The sequence below is a fragment of the Piliocolobus tephrosceles genome, chromosome 17 (assembly GCF_002776525.5).
Source record: "Piliocolobus tephrosceles isolate RC106 chromosome 17, ASM277652v3, whole genome shotgun sequence".
In the NCBI taxonomy this organism is placed as follows: domain Eukaryota; kingdom Metazoa; phylum Chordata; class Mammalia; order Primates; family Cercopithecidae; genus Piliocolobus; species Piliocolobus tephrosceles.
In genome coordinates this window covers 36,025,760-36,031,759 of record NC_045450.1, presented here as the reverse complement: position 1 = coordinate 36,031,759, position 6,000 = coordinate 36,025,760, and the positions used below count along the sequence as shown (strand labels likewise).

Here is a 6,000-nt window from a genome sequence, read left to right as displayed (position 1 = left end):
AGGAACAGCAGGCACCAAACTACAGCTGCACCGAAAAGGTGCACCTCTCCAACATTAACCATAAAGGTAAGGGAGGTGAGGAGAGCCGAGTGAGTATTTGACCTCATCTGTCTTCTGAGAAGCTTGCATATTTTAGGCCAAAGCCTTGTTGCAGAGAAAGACATTTGGCCAAAGAGTTGTCTTTGCTGTGTCTGGCTGGATAAAGCTCCCATTTCTGGGCATCCTGGTTCAAGGCTGCTTCATGCTAGCTTTGCTCCCTTATGTGGAGTACTTAAGAATTACTGCGGAAATTTTCCATTTGCCTTCATAACCGGCAAATACTTCAACAGCAGTTTCTCAAAAACCACCAATGGAGAAAGACCACCCCTTAAGTTGAGGATCACAGCTCCTTCCAGTCAATGGACTTCTTGCCAGACTTTTGTAGCAGCTCATTGGTTTTAGAAAAATGTCTACATCCAGTCGGGCATGGTGGCTCACACCTGTAATCCTAGCACTTTGGGAGGCGAACGTGGGTGGATCACTTGAGGTCAGGAGTTCAAAACCAGCTTGGTCATCATGGTGAAACCCGGTCTCTACTAAAAATGCAAAAATTATCTGGGCATGGTGGTGTGCACCTGTAGCTCCTGCCCAGCTACTCGGGAGACTGAGGCAGGAGAATCACTTGAACCTGGGAGGGGGAGGTTGCAGTGAGCCAAGATCATGCCACTGCACTCCAGCCTGGGTGAAAGAGCAGGACTCATCTCCAAAAAAAAAAAAAAAAAAAAGAAAGAAAGAAAAGTGTCTACATCCAAAGAACCTCTATACGCAGACAACAGGGAGGGTTGAGCCAGCTGCAGAATGTGGTGCTATTTCCTATCCATGGCACTGCTCTTCCTCTGAGCATAAGAGCCCCAGAGCAAGAAGACAAGCCGGTCTGAGTTCTGATTTAGCCAGGACACAACTATGTCAGTGAGTTGCTCCCAGCCTCTCTCCTTGTAAGAACTGGCTTGATGGGCCAGAATAGTGAGACTGCCATTGAGTAGAAGAACCCCTTGTTTGGCCCACCCAGATAAATCTCCACGCTGAGGGTGAACAAAACCATCTATGTCTGCATTCAACAATTTTTAAACATTTTCTGAACTGGGCGGAGGTGGAACAGGTCTTTGCACATGAAAGCAGAGCCTGTGAGCTTGACTGGGTCCATGATATGGATCCTATCTGGGAATGAGAGCCTTCACATCTCTTATGTCACACATGTGGGTCTAGGTTCTGAAAACTTGGTGTGGGGGTGAATAAACAATGTAATGTCTGCTTTATTCTGCACAAATCCCATTAGCTTTATAAAATACTCTTTCCTGAACTGCACTGAGGTACTTCTTCCAACTCTCACCAAAACACATGGGTAGTTGTGGACCATGAGTCTGTGTTGGGCCTTGAGTCTGGGAAGAGCCCTGACCTTCCCCTTTAGATGTGAACCAAGTGCTCAGTGCTCAGCAGTGAGGAGGACAGCATGCTGGGCTTATCCTTCCTGGCCCTGGCTTTCTTGATGGGGTGGGCTTCTGCATCTCAGTTCTCCTAAGCTACAGCTGCCACATCAGTCCCCAGGTCAGCTGGCTTGGGACAGTGGGAAAGAGACTTCCCAGCCAGATTGGGACAGAGGAAGCAGTAGAGTGTCATCTGGCTGTTCATCCCAGAGCTGAGGAGGAAGCGAATACACAGCCTGAGGACCTACAAGGCTTCCACTGGCTGCAGAAGTCAGCAATTCAAATTTTTAAAAATTAGCTGCATATTTTTATCTGGGTCTCACATTATTTCACTGTGATTTGGAGGTTGTGATGGTTAATTTTATGTCAGCTTGACTGGGCTAAGGGATGCCCACATAGTTGATGAAACATTATTTCTGGGCATCCCTTAAAGTCTGTGCGGGTGTTTCTGGAAGAGATCCACATCTGGGTTGGCGGACAGAGTAAAGCAGATGGCCTTCACCAATGCAGGTGGGCATCACCCAATTCACCGAGGGCCCAGAGAGAACAAAAAGGCAGAGGAAAGGTGAGTTTGCTCTCTGCTTAAGCTCGGACACCCAACTTCTCCTGCCTCAGAGGTCAGCACTTCCGGTTCCGGGTCCCACTCAGATGGGAACTGACACTGTCAGCCCCTCCCCACTCCCACCCTTGTTTTTGAAGCCTGCAGACTTGGACAAACTGCACCATGAAGTGGCCTGCTTCTCCAGCTTGCCAGTGGCACAGGTGGCAGGTTGTGGGACTTCCCAGCCTCTGTAATCATGTGAGCCAGTTCCTGTACTGGTTTCATTTCTCTTGAAAACCCTGAGACAGGAGTCAAACATCAGCCACATTTTACTAAGCTGTTGACAAAGTTTTCAACTGGGGTTGGAGAAAACTATTTTTCTACATCACAGGATAAACTGTCCTCATTTCTTTCACTAAACATTTGTATCAATTCCTGCTGTTGTCATCAGCCACTGATACCAATGTCTGAGAGCAGCAGAGATTCCCAGGGGCCTTGGTGAATTCCAATGCTGGCCTAGCTTGGGGGACCTTACGTGAGTTGCATAACCTCTCTGAACCTCAGTTTCTCTGCTGTCAGACGGAAATTCTGCCAAGGCCTATTCCACGAATGGGTCATTATGAAGGTTTAAAAAAAAACCTAATTGTCCGAACTTTAATCTTGTCACAGAGTAGAGCTCAACAAAAGCTACTTTCTCTTTTTCTGTGTAGTTGCTTCCAGTGCTCCAGTGGCTTCTGGGTGAGACAATGCAGTAAATGACTGGACAACTATAGCCATGAACATGAAGTATTCATGTAAATGTAAGGGCCAGGGGAGAATCAATTATCAGGATAAGGATGACAGGCAAGCCTCTCTCCATAGAAATGTTTTCTTATTATATTCCAAAGCATCATAACTCTCTGTGTCCTCCATTATCCTAGTTATTGGCTGGAGTGATAGGAATGAGCTGTTGCCGACGGCGGTGTTACTCATGAGCACATGACTGCTGGTCAACAGCTCTGTGCAGGGACAGACAATGGCTTGTCCCAGCTGGAGGAAGTCCACGGTCTAGAGACTTAGGGAAGTAGTAAAAGGAGACAACCAGGTAATTACCAACCTCCCACACACTTTCCATAAATAATGTAGCCATTCCCTGTATATCTACCCCCGATATAATACATCTTTTCTTGGTTTCTGATGAATAGACATAAACCTAAAAAGGAAGTATCCTGAGTATGTCTTGGCCACTTTTACTATATAGACAGATTAATGGGTGCTTAAAATTTCAGTACAGATATCAGTAGGGCAGTAGAGTCCCTCTGCTTCTTATAATCTAGCTAAGAGTGGGTCAGACTATGGAATGTCTGTGTCCTTCAAGAGTCCTCTGATTTTTAGAATCACTTCTGACTCCAGGCACCCTACTTCTGCTGATTTGGAGAATTTTAGGAACCATCTGAGTCCTTCCAGTTTCTAATTGTCCAAACCAACCTGGAAGCCAGAAGGCAGAGGTACCTGTGGATGTAGTTGCCACAGCTGAGCCTCCCAGCACAGAAAGCAGGGTGGAGCTGAAGATGCTAGTGCAATACGTGAGCATGTGTGCGTATACAAGATGCCATGTGGGCTTGGGTGATAGAGTCCCTTGTGTGTCTGTATAGGATTGGGAGTGGAGTGCACTGGTGCATCCCTGACCAGTTGGAGACGGGAGAAGCATGGGGTGTTCCCTTCCAAGATTCCAATTCCCTTCCTCAGATGTACTCTTGAATTCAGCTAGGCCAGACAGCACAGGAAAGTAGCTGGCTGATCCACGCCTCTTCTGGTTTCTTGGCTGATTTGGAGTTCCCTGGACTCCCCCATGGTGTAAGTGTCACCCTCGGCAGACCCTGAGTGACACAGCAAGCAAGATACAGAGGGGACGGGGACCTCTGATGGGAATCAGGATGTAAAGAGAGCCCATCTCAGGACAGGGGCCTTTGCAAAAAATCAGGCCAGAGAGAGCATTCCAGCACGCAGCATTCACCCGAGAGGAGGGAACATCACCTGGTAGGCAAAGACTGAGAATATGCAATAGCTGAGGGGTTCCCAGGACCCCTCCCCTGCTTCCCCATGGGCTTAGGCCATCTCCTCACTTGCTCACGGGATTCTCTCCAGCAGATCTGCCCTCCCACTCATACTTCCTTCATTTCCCAACACGTCTGCTTAACATCTTGCTCCCTTCTCTTAGGCACTTTTGTTTTATCACTTAATTTTTAACTGTCTTCCCCATTTCCAATCTCACGTTCCCTCAAAACACTTCTCATTGCCACCATGAGGTCTCTCACGCCCAGGGATGTTATTCTGACCGTATGAACCTAGAAAACCATATTTGAACACAACAACATAATTTGATGATGTTGTCCAACATCCTGCTACACTCAGCTTAGTCCCCTAGCATGAGCTGGCTCTGCTCACAGCCCTAGGAAAAACACTTTTTCCTACCTATATAACACCACACTCGTAGGTCACAGCCAATTGTGTCAGGTGCATTTACTGACTCTGGAGAAGACAAGCCATGGGTGGCCAGTGCCCACTCAGATCTGTTATTGCCCAACTCTTTGAACAATTGAGGGAGCTTGGAACAGAGTCAAGTGAGTGTAGAGCACTAGAGAGATGTCTCTGGCCAGTGAGATCCCCATCACTGCCCTCTGTCCATCCTTCTTTCTTTTTTCTTTAGCTTGGTCACCCACCCAGGCTGGAGTGCAGTGGCATGATCTCAGCTCACTGCAGTGTCCGCCTCCTGGGTTCAAGCAATTCTCTTGCCTCAGCTTCCCAAGTAGCTGGGATTACAGGCACCCGCCACCATGCCTGGCTAATTTTTTTATATTTTTAGTAGAGACGGGGTTTCACCATGTTGGCCAGGCTGGTCTGGAACTCCTGACCTCAGGCGATCTACTTGCCTTGGCCTCCCAAAGTGCTGAGATTACAGGTATGAGCCACTGTGCCCAGCCTGCCCATCCTTCTTAAGTCCCATTTGTTTAAATCTGTGGATTTAAACCAGAATGCAAAGCTGGACTGCAGATCACCTAGCTAGGCACTGTTTTCTTTGTCTGTTGATCCAGGTCAAGGGTTTGATGAGTTTCACTGATACCCATCAGGAGTTTAAAGACCAAGGGCAAGAGAGTCATGGGGTCCACCCTCTGGCCGCATTCTGATTGGGCCCACCCTACAAGAAGAAGTTGTCTTTATAACACTTTCTTTATAAAACCTTATATAACATATATACATTTTATAGATATATACATATAACTTTATAAAATTTTCTTTATAAAACCCAGTCATTGAAGATTTTTCTTTTGTATTTTTAAATAATAGGCATTTTCATCTGAATAGCTCATGAGCAAGTCAGTGGGGACAAGGACAGCAGTTAAAGAGTCTGTGTGTATCCACACTGGAGCAGCAGCCTGGAATAGCCAGAGAACTTGGGCTTTGAACTCAAACTAAACTGGGTGCAAATCTAAGCTCCAACACTTCCCAGCAGTGATTCTGGGCAAGATGTTTGAACTCACTCATTTATTTACCTAGCAAATATCTGTTGAGCCCCTACTATGGCCTGACTAGGTGCTAAGCCCTGAGACTACAGCAGAAATCAGACAGACATGCTCTGTCTTTACTAAGCTTCAACATAGTGAAGAACTAAGCAGTTACCCTATCTGTGTTGTTAAGACAATAACTATTGTAAGAGCCATTGCGAGATCAGAATATATATATGTGTGTATATATATATACACATATACACACTCACACACACCTCACAGGCCTCCATCAACATGACCCTGTTCCCTTTTGTTTGAGTGAAACAGCTTCTGGGCAGCTTGATGCTTTCTAGATCTTGGCCTCCTGGCTATGTCTGCATATTTTCTTCAACATCTAAGGAGTACTTATTGAGTATCAATAATCTGCCTGGCACTGTTCCAGGCACTTGGGACACATCAGTGAACAAGACAAAGTCCCCAGGCGCATAGAGGTGCTAGATGGAGCCAA

The 6,000-nt window shown here is 46.6% G+C and overlaps 1 pseudogene; it reads right to left on the bottom strand.

Moving 5' to 3' along the window:
- Positions 1-379: 379 nt before the first annotated feature.
- LOC111541452 overlaps positions 380-6,000 on the bottom strand; it is a 95,007-nt pseudogene continuing 89,386 nt past the window's right edge.